The 19,731-nt window shown below is 31.1% G+C and overlaps 1 protein-coding gene and 1 non-coding gene across 2 annotated transcripts in view; one reads left to right on the forward strand and one right to left on the reverse strand.

Annotated features, from left to right (window-relative positions):
- Miga (mitoguardin) overlaps nt 1-19,731 on the reverse strand; it is a 149,435-nt gene that overhangs the window by 64,422 nt on the left and 65,282 nt on the right. The gene's annotated exons all lie outside the window — the stretch shown is intronic.
- On the forward strand, nt 15,097-15,168 carry TRNAP-AGG (transfer RNA proline (anticodon AGG)). The gene has a single exon. It is a non-coding gene; the product is annotated as a tRNA-Pro (tRNA).

Consider the following 19,731-nt stretch of genomic DNA (forward strand, 5'->3'; position numbering starts at 1 on the left):
AAAGTATTGATTCAGAAACTAATTTGTCAACAAAACCGATTAGTACAGTTAGTATGTAGAAACAGGTCATCGATAACATAAAAATTATATTAGTTACTCGATACATAGGAGAATTCTTAAAAGGAGTTTAAAGTATAGCTTTAAAAATATAACGAAAACAGTAAAAAGTGCCATTTTTATGTAACACGTCTTTGACCCGTCCTGTGCCATTAATTCATGTTTTTTTTATTTAAGTGTTAGAAAAAAAGTGTCTTGTAGAAGTGTTTGAAATTTGCTGAAAGTAAAACCATAGTTTTTCATTAAATATCTATCGACAGTAAAAATTTTAAATTAATTAATTTAACAAAAGCCAACAGTCAAACACACGATTCTTGAACGAACTACAATGGCGATACTGCTACTTTTCTAAATCACTGTCTTATAGAAGAGAGCGGAAGACTTTAGTAACGAAAATCAGCATAATGTATGATGTTGTTTAGTGGGATCACCTTTTGACTAAATTAAATAAAAAATATATTTTGTATTGTATTTTTAATAATGTATGTACCATATAAATATTAGAAGCTTGCACTCTTTACCCCAAGGTTTGAAATAAAGATAAATACATAAGCCGAGAAAGTATGAAGAAATAAAAATATGATTTTAAATGGACAAGGGTAGGATGCGACGGACAAGAATCTGGTCTGTACTGACTTTTCGTTTAGTGAATACCGCCAATATTTAGTTAAGTGACGTACTCGGGTTTAAATTTGACAACTAGCTATTTAAAATTTGAAGGTGTGAGTAACATGGTTGGTACTTGGTACGGTCCCGAAGGTTGCCATTTGGACATAAAACGAAAGAGAAAAACTAGCGGGAAAAGTTGGCAGCGCGAGAGGGATGGACTGTGTGTGAGGGGAGGTCGGGCGTTCCAGTCCAGCCGGCGCCAGGGACTTAATACACCAGACGTTTTGTACAAAAATAATAAAACCAAAGGTATGGATCATCTCGAGAATTTCGAAGAGCACAGAGGCCCTTTGTAAAAGAGGAACGAGTTCCTTTATGTATACCACAAACGGTTATTTGATTAAAGTTGACATTTTCATCAAGTGGCTAGCATTGCTTCTTGTACAGTGGGCTAATTTATTTGAAGAAGGAAAGAAAATAAGGAATACGAAGAAAAATATGAAGTCATCTTAGTCCTTGGATAATATGATCCGTTTTAGGATATGAACTGCAATATGAAGTTTTTATTATTTTATACTTATATGCAAGAATGCTGCACTTATTAATTAAGGGTCAAAAGGGTGTAAAAAAATATCACAGACACATCAAGTTAAATTATATACAAAATAAAGCCTTGCTTTTTTTAAATCCTGAGCCATATATTTTACAATAGTAAACTTAATATTCGGAATACAAACAAATAAATAAGAAAAAAGCTGTGAATTCCGTGCTAACACGAGCCACATTTCGTGAAAAGTTTCCCAGAAAAAAAGTAGTAAAACTTGGAGTGTAATGTTCTAATATTGTTGTTGAAAGAATTTTCTTTAGGTCAATTTGCGAGAAGTCCAAAGTTTCATGTTGGATTGTCTTACGTTCCGAAAACATTTTAGGGTAGTTTAATTAGTTTGTAAGCTGAAGTCTGGAATACAAAACATTGTTTTATTTCAAATTTCAAACATACTTTTTATTTATTTATTAATTAATAAACACTTCAGAGATTTTGAACAATTTTTTTAAAGGAAAAAAACACTATTATTGAAAATGACCTCAAAATCAAAAAATAAGTTTAAGGTATCAAGAAATACCTTTAACAATATTTTTAATGATATTATTTTCATGTGAATTAAAAAAAATGCTAAAAAAGTGTATGCTAGAATGTTAGCGTTAAGGAATAAATAATATGCGCTTTGAGAGAGCTTTTTATGTAAGCTACACTTATTATATAAGTTACAAAAAAAAATAAGTTTACAGGTGAAAAAAAAAACCGCAAACACGAAAATGCACGAATTACGAGTTTTATAAAAAATATAAAATTCAGGATTTAATGAAAATATTAAAATTTGTCAATAAACGATCAAAGCAAAAAAGAGAGAGACAGAAAAGAGCTCATTTGAAAAGCAAGGCCTTTCGTGACATCATCTATGCATTTTTATTTAAATACAATGAATTTGTATTATTACAAAATGCGAATTCGAGATAAATTTTATTATATTTTTTATTGTTGTCGTAAAAATAAAATGATGAAGGTAAATAATTGTAATGTTTTCGCATAGGGTTTTCATTTGCATATCTTTTCATGTAATTTTGTTACTAGCTTTTTTATCAAGTGTAATTTCAGGAAAAACTATGCGTAAATAAATCATATTTTAAAATATATAAATATATATTTTTTCGTTTGTGTTTAATGTTAAATTTCCAAATTTAGTAACTGAGTGAACACAACCAAGTAAATTTTATTATTTTTTAGTAGTGTAGGCCACAGCGCAGATATAAATTAGTTTTTACTTTGAATGTTGTGTTGAGTGGATAGCTACTAATTAATTTATGTAAAAACCTTTTTTCGGTGAAAATGTCAAATATTTAAACAGAAAGCTGTAGGAAGTTTTTTATGTGCCTCGCAAATGTCACAGAAGCGAGGCGCGCTGAATTATTTTGCGTAAAAAAAGCGGTAAAATAAGGGTCGGTTTGACTGTAAATCGCTTGAACATTTCTAGAGTAAGAAATATGGATACAGCGAGAAAATATTTTGCTAAATAAACCAGATGCGTTTTATTTTCCTTTGCGAGCATCGAGAGGAAATACGTAGAATAATAACGGTCGAGGCAGATATGATTATGATTTTCCTTTACTGGAATGGCTCGGTTGCATTTTGGCCTCTGTGTGCGCATTTATATCGAGTAGAGAGTTTAATTAAATTTCTCATAAAATAAGCGGGAGAAGTAAGCGAAATTTATGGCGGGAGTTCTTGCATTCACCACGGAGTACTATATCTGTAAACTACAGGGCTGAGAAGGAAACACGGAACAGAGCGCGGGGAGTTGCGGCCGTGTAAATGAAAAGAGGAAGTAACTAATAGGAAGACGACAGATCAATGTTTCAGTATTCTATGATGACAAGAATGTAGTGAAGGTTTATAAGATAATTAACACATTGCGAATAAGAAATTTATTAACTTATTATATTAAATTATATAAAAAAATGCGATTTTACCAGAGTTTAGTAAATAGGTAAAGAAAGTAAAAGACGAATAATCTGTAGTAAAAAATAGTTATTTGGACTAACTATCAGCATTAGGAACTTTAACGATGAATGAAATTTTCATGAACATTATGGTTATTGCTTTAGATTTTATTTCATTTAAAATTCGGTCCTATCAAATTATTCGTTGATTCGGTCACCAGATCCCTGGCTGAACATTTTAATTTAATTTATTTGTTTATTGGTGGTAGAATTTGTGACAAAATACTTTCCCGTTTTCGCTCGAAGCCTTTTTTGCGACGATACACATCCGACTTAATGAATTAACGAATGAATAAAACAATAACTGAAAAGATCAATACAGATTGGATTTTAATGATCGGATCATTTCGCTTATACAAATCCAACGATGAAGGATCGGATCTTACCTAAAAACGATTGGGTAAAATCAAATTGATTGCATAGTAAAAGTGAAAAAATCTCAACATTAAATTTTAAAACAAATACGTACGAATATTTATAGGTACATCGGTATCTAAACGATTTATGTACATTAAAAAGGGGAAAAAAGAAAAGTTTATTTTCTTACGCAGGGGCTGAGAATGATAATGGAATACAAAATAATCGATAAGAATGATACGACTAAGTGTGCATGTCTTTTGAGAAGGCTTAAGATAAGCGCGACGCACGACCAAACATCAAAGGTTTTCCAACATCCCGGTACGTTTCTGCGCTCCGGGGGAAAGTGGAGCCCCTGCAACCTTTTCCCAAATCCCTCGATATCTAAGGCAGGCCGATCGTTAAAAAGCGCGGTATTATACATGCATTATGTAGCGAGCACTCGAATTGGGGTGACATTCAAAGCCTTCCTCGCGATTAGGTCCAACCGAGAGTCATTTGAATAATCGGATAGGATTAGGGCTAAGGCACGAACCAGGGTGGGGTAGGTACCAGTTATCAATTCAGTAATTGTGTTTTTATGTGTAGTTATGTATTTCGTTTCACATATTACATTAACACATAGTAATATTTACTGACACGGCGAAACAAGAATATTAGGACATATACATAGATGGTTCTATTTGGTTCATAGAGTGAATATTGTAGAATATATAACTATTCTAATAGTTATATTTAGAAAATCGAAATATCGTTAAACATACTATTTCTAATAACATCTCTATTCCCCATAGCAGTATGGCTTTCAGTAAAATATTTAAATGAGTTTAATAAATCGAATGTCAATTATATGTATATTATTTTTTGACATTTCATCAAAGATGAAGAAGAATATGGAAGTCTGGGCATTTACGGGGCTTACGACCGTCATAGGCTGGTTTGAGTGATCACTTTACACACGTGTAACATTCACCAATTCTACCCATTATTGACAACCACACTACTCAAATTCTTCGAAGTTCTATATATATGAACCAATTTGGAAACTTTGTTCTTGAATCACTAGAACTTCACTAGAGACATCTATTGGTGAGATGTAAAGAAGCTTTTTTATTAAGCAGAAACTCTTATATTAGTATGTGAGATCCGAATCCCGGATTATAATCACACACATGAGAAACGCCAGAAAATACCATTTTCATTTTTATTATTAAGCTTATAATTTGACCAGATAATTTATTTACAACATTTTGAGTGTGTCCAAATACTTGTTCACAAAATCTGGATTATCTCCAATTACAGGAGTTATTTTCATATTATTTTTTGACATTTCATCAAAGATGAAGAAGAATATGGAAGTCTGGGCATTTACGGGGCTTACGACCGTCATAGGCTGGTTTGAGTGATCACTTTACACACGTGTAACATTCACCAATTCTACCCATTATTGACAACCACACTACTCAAATTCTTCGAAGTTCTATATATATGAACCAATTTGGAAACTTTGTTCTTGAATCACTAGAACTTCACTAGAGACATCTATTGGTGAGATGTAAAGAAGCTTTTTTATTAAGCAGAAACTCTTATATTAGTATGTGAGATCCGAATCCCGGATTATAATCACACACATGAGAAACGCCAGAAAATACCATTTTTATTTTTATTATTAAGCTTATAATTTGACCAGATAATTTATTTACAACATTTTGAGTGTGTCCAAATACTTGTTCACAAAATCTGGATTATCTCCAATTACAGGAGTTATTTTCATATTATTTTTTGACATTTCATCAAAGATGAAGAAGAATATGGAAGTCTGGGCATTTACGGGGCTTACGACCGTCATAGGCTGGTTTGAGTGATCACTTTACACACGTGTAACATTCACCAATTCTACCCATTATTGACAACCACACTACTCAAATTCTTCGAAGTTCTATATATATGAACCAATTTGGAAACTTTGTTCTTGAATCACTAGAACTTCACTAGAGACATCTATTGGTGAGATGTAAAGAAGCTTTTTTATTAAGCAGAAACTCTTATATTAGTATGTGAGATCCGAATCCCGGATTATAATCACACACATGAGAAACGCCAGAAAATACCATTTTCATTTTTATTATTAAGCTTATAATTTGACCAGATAATTTATTTACAACATTTTGAGTGTGTCCAAATACTTGTTCACAAAATCTGGATTATCTCCAATTACAGGAGTTATTTTCATATTATTTTTTGACATTTCATCAAAGATGAAGAAGAATATGGAAGTCTGGGCATTTACGGGGCTTACGACCGTCATAGGCTGGTTTGAGTGATCACTTTACACACGTGTAACATTCACCAATTCTACCCATTATTGACAACCACACTACTCAAATTATATTATATTATTCATATATATAGAACTTCGAAGAATTTGAGTAGTGTGGTTGTCAATAATGGGTAGAATTGGTGAATGTTACACGTGTGTAAAGTGATCACTCAAACCAGCCTATGACGGTCGTAAGCCCCGTAAATGCCCAGACTTCCATATTCTTCTTCATCTTTGATGAAATGTCAAAAAATAATATGAAAATAACTCCTGTAATTGGAGATAATCCAGATTTTGTGAACAAGTATTTGGACACACTCAAAATGTTGTAAATAAATTATCTGGTCAAATTATAAGCTTAATAATAAAAATGAAAATGGTATTTTCTGGCGTTTCTCATGTGTGTGATTATAATCCGGGATTCGGATCTCACATACTAATATAAGAGTTTCTGCTTAATAAAAAAGCTTCTTTACATCTCACCAATAGATGTCTCTAGTGAAGTTCTAGTGATTCAAGAACAAAGTTTCCAAATTGGTTCATATATATAGAACTTCGAAGAATTTGAGTAGTGTGGTTGTCAATAATGGGTAGAATTGGTGAATGTTACACGTGTGTAAAGTGATCACTCAAACCAGCCTATGACGGTCGTAAGCCCCGTAAATGCCCAGACTTCCATATTCTTCTTCATCTTTGATGAAATGTCAAAAAATAATATGAAAATAACTCCTGTAATTGGAGATAATCCAGATTTTGTGAACAAGTATTTGGACACACTCAAAATGTTGTAAATAAATTATCTGGTCAAATTATAAGCTTAATAATAAAAATGAAAATGGTATTTTCTGGCGTTTCTCATGTGTGTGATTATAATCCGGGATTCGGATCTCACATACTAATATAAGAGTTTCTGCTTAATAAAAAAGCTTCTTTACATCTCACCAATAGATGTCTCTAGTGAAGTTCTAGTGATTCAAGAACAAAGTTTCCAAATTGGTTCATATATATAGAACTTCGAAGAATTTGAGTAGTGTGGTTGTCAATAATGGGTAGAATTGGTGAATGTTACACGTGTGTAAAGTGATCACTCAAACCAGCCTATGACGGTCGTAAGACCCGTAAATGCCCAGACTTCCATATTCTTCTTCATCTTTGATGAAATGTCAAAAAATAATATGAAAATAACTCCTGTAATTGGAGATAATCCAGATTTTGTGAACAAGTATTTGGACACACTCAAAATGTTGTAAATAAATTATCTGGTCAAATTATAAGCTTAATAATAAAAATGAAAATGGTATTTTCTGGCGTTTCTCATGTGTGTGATTATAATCCGGGATTCGGATCTCACATACTAATATAAGAGTTTCTGCTTAATAAAAAAGCTTCTTTACATCTCACCAATAGATGTCTCTAGTGAAGTTCTAGTGATTCAAGAACAAAGTTTCCAAATTGGTTCATATATATAGAACTTCGAAGAATTTGAGTAGTGTGGTTGTCAATAATGGGTAGAATAGGTGAATGTTACACGTGTGTAAAGTGATCACTCAAACCAGCCTATGACGGTCGTAAGCCCCGTAAATGCCCAGACTTCCATATTCTTCTTCATCTTTGATGAAATGTCAAAAAATAATATGAAAATAACTCCTGTAATTGGAGATAATCCAGATTTTGTGAACAAGTATTTGGACACACTCAAAATGTTATATGTATATTATGTAAGAATCGTCAAATGAAGTCGTTATGCAAGTCTGAAAGTCCCCTCGGTGTCGTGATGAGAGTGAAATAGGTACTGAATTGTAGGAGATTTCATCACAATATAGATCGGCGTCTCTAGCCCAATGTGTTCTGAATCCACTAGTACATATCAACTACACTATCTAGCCGCGAAGTACTCGAGCACAATTAAGATAGTCGTACACAAACGATGTATTCCATGAATCATGGCAAACATTTCATTAGCTGTTCGTGTGTAAGAGACAGCTAATTCAACACAATTGGCCCAAAGCTTTCGTAGAGTGTAATTAAAAAGAAACGAAGCATTAGTTTAGCGCCCTAACCGTTACCTAATATGTAATATTACCTCTATTAGTAAGTGTCTAAATAACAAATGAAATTGAATATCGGGGAAAATAGGCCAGAGGCAAACGCATTACACGAAAGGCCAAATGAAATGTATTATTGTGTTCGTATTTTACCATTACGTTGGTAAAAAATGACATGTCATGTTAAAAGATGTTGTCAGAGCGAAAATTACCTGTCTTGCCTATATATTTATGCTCGTATCACGAATGATGAAATGTATACACAAAAATATGATTGCTAACGTAAACAGGTCCAAACGGTTCATACCAGACAATTATGAAAAAGGTCATCAATCACGGTTTCATTTCATCTTGATATATTAGAGTAATCAGTGTTTAAAATGAATATTTGAAGCATTAGTGCTTTTGTATTATGATTTTTCATTTTATAACTTGCAAAATAACTTTGTTATAAAATCACTGTAACATTCTGTTTTTGTTTTGTGTAAATACCATAGGCAGTTACAGATGAAGGAATCAAGGGTGGTTAACAAGAGGAAACATTTTTAAAAACAAACTTTTATATTCCTGATTACATAAAGTATTTATTATTTGTAAATTACTATTAATTTCTTTTTAAATATTCCTAACTAAATAAAAATGGAATGGGTGAAGTTAATGGAAAATAATGAAAAAAAATTATTTCGACATCCTATAAGTTCTTTACTTCGGAAGTGATTTTTTTTCTCCATATATAACAGGATATGATGAGCATTGCAAATTATAAATTTCAGATTTATTAATTTTCGATAAATCAATATCTTTTATTTGGAATGTAATGTTAGTTCTATACTTAATGTACATGTACAAAAAGCAATATATATTACGAAGTTGTCGTGATAATATTTTTTTTAAACTTTATAAGAGAAACATACATACATATTACAGAGAAAAATCCATATAAAAAAAACGTATCAAAAGTTTTGCAGGAATTTACGATTTAAAAAAAAACTTATATCGTCGCGTTCATGGCATACCAATAATTTAAATACTGAACATTTGCCAGTAAAATTTTGATCAAAAATATAACGTTATTATACCTTGATCTTTAATAGATCTGAAAATATTAAACCATTTTTTAAAAAGTTGGTATCCACTGAGAAGACCCAAAATCGCACAAAAAAAGTTTTATTAAACTTCAAATCTTGAATTATAATAAGTTGAAACAGAATATATAAAAAAAATGTACCTACAGATATTATTCACGTGATTTAAACGAGTATTTGAGTTGATTTGATAGTGGAGAGGGTGACTGACGAGATAATGGTTAAACAAGTATAAGAAATCGTGTGAAAAGGGTAAGGTGATGAAGGCCAAGAAAGATTAGCGTGACTAAATTAATACCTGAAATGAGATCAAAAATTTGCCAAATAAAAAGGCAGAAAAGACTAGGTACATATTTTTATGTGGAAGACGCTAGGAATATTTCACAAACCATATGGACATGGTCTTCTTTATACTCTCTACCTATGCGAGAAAATGGAATAATAGTAGGTAGTAGAAGTTGTAGGGGAAGTAGATTAAACCAATTCACAGTGTTAAAAGTGAGAAAAGCGGTTTTATTTTAATGTGAAAATATATACAGATATCACGAAATCAAACCATAAAGGGTAGATTTGTTTTATAGCAGTAATACTTGGAGTGAAATATCTACAACGTCATTAAAGAAAATAAAATAAGGTTTTGGCACGATAAGGAAAATATAAGATCATTTTATAAGTAAATTATAATGTGGTTTATTTATACCAAAAATAAAATTAAAATTCAGTTTAATAATAATAAATATTTTAATAATTGAACAAACTGTAGTTGGTATATGTATATTCTACATAAAAAAAAATTGTTTTTGCCGTCTTTAAATACCCAGCCTAATTAATATCTTTGATCATAGAAAAAGCGATAAAGGTAAATATTAAAATATTTTAAAAATAATATCTTATCGGTCTTAATTTACACCGATTAGGAAAAGTTCCGAGTCAATTTGGATTTCCTTCGTTCGAACAAACAAACGAAGCTGAAAACTGAAAGGTAAATCAACGAAATTGGAATGAAGAGCGGAGGGAGAAGGTTGGAGCTTTAAGTTTGTCTGCGGTATTCCGCAACTTTTGTAGAAGTTAAAACGTGTTACTAAGGAAGGGAGTGCCAACAGGGGGGAAATGAATCTACCCCAACTTGATGGTCGGAACAAGTGTCTGTTCACATTGTGATAAAAAAGTAACTTTCGTTTTGAGCATAGTAAATGTTCAAACTTTACTTATGTGCTATATCCACTACTAATGGATTATTAATTACTTTCTAAATAAAATCAAATAAATGACAATATATTTTTAATTCAAATAGCAAATCATCTTGTTACCCTTGATTCCATGTGTCCTCTCAAACATCTATTTAATTTTATACTCTATTGAAACTATAGTAAACGCTAAATAATATTTGCTTCAAGAATACTTAGTTGTTTCAATTAGCCAAATACCTTAACCTAGAGGCGTTTAAGATAGCAGAATTGGTGTAGTGCTAAAATATACGAGTAGACTTTGTTACACATTATCATTTTTAATGATTTCTTTTAATATTTTTAACGCCTTTTTGCTTTAAATGCCCTTAAACATACTTTTTGTTACTCTTTTTTTCGTAGGTACCTTGTTGTATCATGTCTTAAAATGATTTAGTCCATTCATTCATTGATAATATTAGTAGATTTATTTTACATTTTTTCGTAATATGTAAAAAAAATAAAATCTTGCAATTATACTATAGTTCATTAAGACAACGAATCTGAATTAAAAAAAATTTCTTGATTAGAATGTTCGATTATTATTTAATTCTTATCATAATATCAGATTCGAAAAAAGACTAACTTATATAATATAATGTAATAAAAGTATTCATGATTCCTTTTATTCTACAAATCGTTAAATTAAATGATTAATTAAATACGATAGCATAATAATTTTAATTTTTACTGTTTATACCATATATAGAGCAGTGATATTAATACGGCCACGAAATTTTATTTCTTTCTGCGGTGTGTATTTTTTTTTAAAGAAAAGCAATGTAATTCCTCATTGTGTATCTATAAAACGATCCTTCACACTGGGAAAGGTTCTCGTTGTTTATATAATAAATGAGACCACTGAGCGATGAATTTGAGAGAAATAATAGGATGTAATGAAATCGGGGGAAAAGGCGCAGCCGGCGAGAGCTTTTAATAACCCCGGTAGAAGGAAAACAATTTGCGAACTAACTACGTAACAAATATTAATTGCATAATAGTTCTTAATTTTTAAAAATGAAAGTGCCTAGCATTAAATATTAATAAAGGAAGAAGGAAATTAAAATATATTAATTATGTTGCTAACATTTACTGACAAGGTTATATTTAATACATAACATGTGCATTTTTATGCATAAGCATCTGAATTCATAATCAAAAAGAGACTAATTAGGAATCACAAACCGTATAATAAAGTCGCCTCTATTATTAGTGAGATACTTAACATTTAAATATTAAACGCAAAGTAGTTGTCCTCCAAAACATGGCAATCTGTCAGATATTTTTGACATGATTTAAATGATTTATCGGGGATTGGATTTTTGGGATGAGGACGCAAAACATTAAACTGTGCGCGAACAATGTGCTGAAATTAATTGCAGAATTTTAACAACAATTGGCAATTGGTAAATAATGGTAATGGTTAACTTTTACAAATTACGCCAGATAATAAAAAAGTAAAGACTTGGAATCATTATCAAACTAAATGATAAGGATTTTAAAAAAATATAAAAAAACATGATAATGAGTACGAAACATTTTTAAAAAATGTATTCCATTCCAAATGACTGGAAGGTCTGAAGTCTGAAGGAATTGTCACGATCTGACTGCTATAGTGCTGCAGTATCTGTCGAGATAAAAGCATTATTATTTTGATACGACAATAATCCAATAATGGAATACCTCGCCTGTACAAAATACACTGGTAATTCGTGTTACCAAAATGAATGGTCATGGACCGTGTCACGACATTTATTTCATCCAACAATGTGACTGCTAAATTCAGATATTCTTTTGGATAACTCGCGGATATTGTAAATGGGTTGGGGACACGATAAATTACGTATATATAATAATAACAATAGACAAAACATACATTGCCAACCGAACTAATGGAAAAATTAATCAAAGTTACAACAATTCAAATATCGTTAATTAATGAATTTGATATTTTTAAGTATATTAAGTATGAGTAGAACATTTGTATTGGAAAATATTATATTAAACATACATAATACAATTTTCAAACAAATATATTTTTTAAGAATTATACAAAGTTTTCCCACATTTATTTTATTGATCAGCGATCGGGTTTTGTCATTATATCATCAGACTAGTGGAAGGCTAGACAAAATTCTATATTACATGTCAAACTTGACAAGGGTTTGACTATTATTTTATAGTATGTTTACATTGTTTTCTGAATATATATTTTTTTACTTTAGTTAGTTAAAATACTAAATGGTTATGTTAACTTTTACATACTAAATTCTTATTACTAAAATAAATTATTAATTTCTAGCATATATATTTTTATCATACAATGATATACCTAATACTTTTATAATTTACTAAGCATTTACATTTAAATTCAGGCGGCGCGCCGCGGCATAAGTTTAATCTTCGCACTTAATGCCATCTTAAGTATATTATCAATTTTTAAATTGCAATTTGAGCAATGATGTTAATATATTTTCCTATGTGGCGAACTTATTATATTTCTGTTTCTAGTTTTATAATTGTGGATATCACTACATATTATAATTTTACTTTTTTATTCATACATCTTACAAAACCTATTTTTACACAATCATATGTCAATAATATGATAGTTACTAACATATAAAATTAGATTCAAATTGCAATTTCATTTTTTTTAAATCTCGTGTTATATATCGACATATATCGACAGACGACAATTGGGAAAACACTCGTCGAAACTAAACCAACGATAATAAAATATATTATGTATTCTCAATCAACTTGTGACATATGTACTCTTATGTAAATACATAATACACCGTTAAAATCTTACGAGTTTATTTCCTAGAAAAGCATTCGACTTAAGATACACGTAAACGTAAATAAACAATGGAATTCTCCATCTCGTACATTTTTTTTCGTTTCTGCTGAGTACCTACCTACTTTTTTTTGTGTGTCAAAATTTGACTAATCGGAACAAATAAAAATGTTTTCCGGTGGGCGGATTTGCATTCCAATATGGAGGCCACATTTATACGCATCAAAATAATGGTATCGCAGTCTTGCCTGATGCTTTGAAAAAAAATAATTTCAAAATGTACTTGGTAACATGGTCTAAATTATAATATATGCAGGCAGATTAAATAATTTAAATAATTGATTTGGCAGCCACTTTGTAGTAATGCTTATTTTATTATTATTTAAAATTTACTCGGTAAGTTACCACTATTTCTTAACATCTGTTGTTACACGAGTTTCGATGCATTCAGCATCAAAATCAATCATCGTATACGGTCTCTTATAATGATGCTGAATGCATCGAAAGACTTGTCATATATATTTTTAAGAAAACTTTTAAAAAAGTATTTTAATCGAGCAATATTTATTTGCAACATTTTAAGTGTTCAAAATTTGTTCACAAATTCCGGATTTGTTTCACTTTGAGTTATTTATACTTAGATTTTATGTAATTATTTATGTAATCTCAACATGCAACGAATGAAGAATAATATGGAAGTTTGGGAATTTACAGGGCTACTTGTTATTGGCTGGTTTGAGTGATCACTTTATGTAAACATAATAATATAAATACACGCGTAGTCGAATGCAACACTGTGTCAACAAATGTAAGCAATTTTTTGAAACATTGAAATTTTGAACGAACGAACATTTGATAATTTATTTAAAATACTCAACATATACACTCGAATAATCAACACAAAATTTAAAACCCAATATACTCGTATATATTTCGAAAACTTAATCGTTTTTTCATCTGAATAGTTATATCTCTGTTTAGTGAGGAGAGCGACTCATTTGAATAACATCTCACCTTCCATTTGTATAATAAATCGTATTTTGATTAGTTTCAACAATAAAACACGATAAACATTGTTCTACAATGGATCTATTTTCATCTTCACCTCAGGTGTTCATTGTTGAATAATGCATCGACAACACGGGCGACAGGGGCGACAGGGGCGACAGGGGCGACTGGGGAGACGTAACTAGACAAAAAACGTCGTAATGAATATTTAATGAAGCACCGAAGAACCTGCTTACATTTTAATGTTGTAAATAAAACAAACAAACAAAAAATGCTCAAATTATTCATTATTATATAAATTTTTACACGCGTCGGCAACGGGACGCTAAAGGAATTACAAAATAAAAATTCGCAATTCTCAGAGAATTTATTTAAATAAATAATGTATGTAGCTCCAAGAACCTGATTTTTTTACATCTCAACAAAGATAAAGAAGAGTAATGAAATCTGGGTATTTACACCGCTTACGACCATCATAGGCTGGTTTAAGTGATCATTTTACACACGTGTAACATTCACCAATTCTACCCATGATTGACATCCATACTGGTCAAATTCTTGAAACTTCTAGATTATATTACTCAAACTCGAAACACAGTGCTTGACTTCACTAGAATTCACCCTGTAAATGTCCAGACTTCCATATTCTTCTTCGTCTATTTTGAGATATATATTTTTTTTTAATAACTCCTATTTGGAGGTAATCCAGACATGCGAAGCAGTATTTGGACACACTCAAAATGCAAAAGAACCTGATTTACTTTTTTTTTACCATAATTTGCAAAAAAAAAACCTATTAATAAAATATATGTATTTATTATTATTGGGTACAAGAGTTTAAAAGAAACAGATAACAGTCTGCGTGCTAGGCTAACATAGCAAAACATGATATTAGGATTACGACACGACAATTACACGTTAGTTCGAGTTACGTATTCTTACTGCTGATACCGCAAATTTAATTGAGCTGTGGGCACGTTTCTATATACAATACTTTCTAATATTATGTTTTTATCACTGCATCCGTACCGGCTCGTTGGTCTAGGGGTATGATTTTCGCTTAGGGTGCGAGAGGTCCCGGGTTCAAATCCCGGACGAGCCCAAATATTTTTTTATATTTTTAAATTTATTTTTAAATAAAAATAAACGGCTTCGTAATTAGACACGGTTGAATATCAGAAAAAATTTCACCTAGTTTTGCGTTATACACACTTTATATTTTTACTTGTTATGCACGTATTAATTCCTTTTATAATTTGAACTTACAACATTTTGAGTGCAACATAATCCAGGATTCGGACCTCACATACTAACAAAAGAGTTTCTGCTCAGTAAAAAGCTTCTTTTCATCTCACCAATAGATGTCTCTAGTGAAGTTCTAGTGATTCAAGAATAAGGTTGAAAAATTGTTTCATATATATAGAACTTCCAAGAATTTGAGTAGTGTGGTTGTCAATAATGGGTAGAATTGGTGAATGTTACACTGCGTAAAGTGATCACTTAAACCAGCCTATGACGGTCGTCAGTCCCGTAAATGCCCAGACTTGCCCAATCTTCATTTTGATGAGATGTAAAAAAATAATATGATTTGAACTTGTAGCGAAGAGTCCATACAAAATATTAGGCCGGTCTCCCCTCCGTTTATAGCTTTCGTTACATTTTGAGATATTGACAGGACTTGTGAATACGGATATTATCCAGTTAAAAAATATCAGCAAAAATATTAAAGAAAAAAAATAAAGCAGATATGTACAAGGTTCAATGATTAATAAAAAAAAATCCTTGCGATATGTTATATATGTAAGTATTACTTTTCGTCATCTTCTCCATCAACTCACCATCCATTCTGATCCGATTCCGTCCATATGGATATCTACAATAATATAATGAGACATGCAATGTGTACAAAACATGTTTTTATGTATGATTTAAAAAAAAAGAATTAATATCAAGCTGTGTATGTATTATATTATGCATTATGCATGAGTGTGCGTTACTGCAACTATTTCTCTTGTCAATAAAATAAAACAAAACAGAAGTCATTCCTTATACATAATCCGTTACCATAAAGTAGAGTTCGCCTTGCTGTGATTCAGTATGATGTGGTATGCGGTGATTTTTTTGTTATTTGTGATATACTTCAGAGAATATTCTGATACAATGAATCTCACACTTATATCTTGCGTACAAGATTCCTCAATCATATCATTATGTCTAATAGCTATGAAAGGGATGAATATTTCATACTATACAAAGAACTCTTAATATACTTTACAACATTTTTTAATGTGTCCAAATACTTGTTCACAAAATCTGGATTATCTCCAATTATAGGAGTTTTTACGTAAATGCCCAGACTTCCATATTCTTCTTCATCTTTGATGAGATGTCAAAAAATAATATGAACTCTAAATATGTTTTTTTTCTTCTTCCTTTTATTGCCAAGTTATATTACTGAATATTATATTTTATTGGTGAGTTTCCTGCCATGTTCTCTAGATAGACCAATAAATATTTCATTTAAAAAATCAAAGACATAAAGTTTTACAAAAATGGACGTACAAAGTACTAGAAAACATGACATTAAAAAAATGTGCATAACCGATGATTAGATGGAATTTGTGGAATTAACTCATTATAAATAAATATTTAGTTGACATATTTCTGCGTCTGCACAGCCGTTCGTAACATTCTCGCACGCTACTCCTTTGTGATACTGAAAACGAACGTATTGCATTTCGTATGCATAATATAATCAAATTACGAGATAAGTGCAATAAAATTGAGGTTCTAATTAAAATCGTTATTTTATTATAAAACGCTTTAATTTCGGCAAATAAAGAAGTACGTATGTATATAATGGGATAAATTTTGTTGGTTTCTAAAAAATAATTGTATTTCAAATTCCGTTTTGCGAATAAGTTAGTAACTGTTTGTGGATGTACAATAGAGAAAAAGCAAAAAAGGTAACCTACTCGTTTTTTTTGTCGCAATCACTATTATTGACCGTTTGATGTGGTGATAATCGATATATCGACTCAGGTATACTTTGTTAAAAGCGTGGCGGTCGATATACTGACGATGAGCTCGACCTCCAAAATACTAGTGTATTTTGGAGGTCGAGCTTGGGAGGTTATTTCGCATCGTCAATAATATTTACAAACAAAGATATTTAGCGATTTTTTGGTGAAAAATAGAAATACATGTTTTTGAATAAAAATCTATTGTTTTCGCTTTTACAATGTCCACTAAATTTAAATGGAACGTTTTTGAAGAACAGTATTAAAAAAATTCAAAAAATATCTTCGCACTAAAACGGTTAAGCAAATATTCACCAGAGTGGACCATATTTACAAAGGATAATTTATTGCTTGCAAAAAATATGATTAAACCTCAAAATTAAGACTTCACAATTTATTTTCAAAGCTCTCTCTGGAAGTTGAGAAATGTGTTTGCTGGTACATATGCCCGACGAGTTGGCGACGGACATAAAAATGTCCGTCCTTGTGACCTGGATATACCCCAAGTACGTTGACACACATTGGGTACCTATATAATAATACTGTGTACGGTCGAAGGCATTAATCCCGAACCCTTTTTCGATTTTACTACAGCTGGGATCAAAAGCCTTGTATTCTTGAAGTAATATAATCAAGATGACAGCATAACCCAACATGCGATAAAACGAAGATTGGCGACAACTACTGACAACTGTATACGTTAGTACACACTCTTGCTGCAAAACGTTATTTAATTCATATAATACGATAGATACTACATTCTTTTACCAGCCAACGACAAGTTGTAAGCTCCTTAAATACCCAGGCTTCCATATTCACATCTTAATATCATAATTTAATATTTCATTGCTGATACAGTAAATACGAAGAAGTAGATGAGACTACGACCTTCTATTGTCTGGTTTAAGTGATCAATATATTTTATACTAATTCTGGTAAATAGCTTCTATACAAAACAGCAAAATCTATCATTCGTAAACAAATATTTGGACAACTTAAAAAGGTTGTGAATATTGCTGTCATAAATATATTTAAGGGTTGAACTGTGACCAAACATGGTCTCTTATCAATATTTTGGCAACTCTGGCACTGGTCTTTTCGAGGTACAAAAATGTGTAACAAAAAAGCGAAGTTTGCCAGCATTCATAATGAAAATTTATATTATTAACAGTATAATTTCTACCCTGTGGCCGTGAAAATCTACGTTGGTTTAATTAAACTTCATAAAATGTACCACAAAGTATCTGCGGGAAACATTCAAGAAATGTTGGTTTATTTGTTTGCGATATGTCCAATGCCAATACCCTGAATAATTGTCACAGTGAAAATCACGATTGGCTCGTATCAGATACAGTTGATAAATAAAACGATTTTATTTAAATAATTTCATGTGAGATTCGATAAATTAAAGCTAATTAGTGCACAAATTTGGTTGTGTATTTTTACCTCTAGATATATTTGACATCAAAACTGGAAAGAAATGGACACCGAGACAAAGTAACGAATAATCGAAAAAATAGCGAGTACACGTTGTTTACACACCTCTTGTTCGTATGAATGTTTGAATGGAAATGTGGTAATTGTTTTTGGTCCTCGACTGTCCGACTAAAGAGAAGTGATCATTAGAACGACAAAGCAGCACCTATGGCTGCATAAACTGTATTGGGTACACTGGAAGGGCGGTGGTAGGTACATTTCACGTATTATGTGGATGAAGGGAATATGTACACTGCAAAGGAAAATACAGGACAAGGCGCGTTAAATTAAATTAACCCACATTCCAACACAAGAGACGATGACGTCAACAGGCTTTCGTCGGGTTGTCGCTAATAGAACAATAATATTATAGTATATATATATAGTAGGTACCTATGCGTACCTAAAACAACATCTACTTTAATTATATTTTTATTAATTTATAAATAAGTAATAATTGAAATATAAATTCGCTTAAAAATCACATTAAATATTTTATTATAACATAATTATAATGTCTACCTACCGATATTAATTAGTCTTTTAGTATTAATCAGTCTTGAAAAATAAGCGGTGTGCTTCGAAACCGGTAGACATTATAATAAAATATTTATAGTGATTTTAAAACAAATTAACTTTTTAATTATAAAATGGGAAAACACAAAGTTTTTGCTTCAAACATAAATTATAAATAATTATCGACTAAAACGATATCTGTAGTGTAGTTGTAAGCGTGATTGGCTACAGTGCTGGAGGTCCCGAGTTCCATTCTTAAAGGAACCAAACGAATGGATGTGGAATTACAAAAGTTTGAAAAGTGGTATTACACAAAGAGAACGATGAATAAAAAGAAGAAAGCAAAATAGAAGTGATTTTCAATCTCAAAAAATATTATCTAGCACTCGAAAAAGAAGCGCGGGACTGACCACCTCGCCCTTGTGCAATTAACGATAAAGATAATACTGCGTCGATAAGATGAAGTGTCCTATGCACCATTGGGTGCGGGTTACAAAAAAAGAAGAAAACTATTAGTGCTTGAATTCATAAAATATACATCATAACACTATTTTTTCTCTAATGCCTAAATTGACAAGCAAAGTCGCTTCATTGACATAAGTATAAAAAATAGATTGGTCAGCAAACATGTTCAGTCGTTCAAGTTGAATAAT

This window comes from Brachycentrus maculatus, unplaced genomic scaffold, assembly GCF_059751285.1.
Source record: "Brachycentrus maculatus isolate JH-2025_06_01 unplaced genomic scaffold, ASM5975128v1 h1tg000257l, whole genome shotgun sequence".
In the NCBI taxonomy this organism is placed as follows: Eukaryota; Metazoa; Arthropoda; class Insecta; order Trichoptera; family Brachycentridae; genus Brachycentrus; species Brachycentrus maculatus.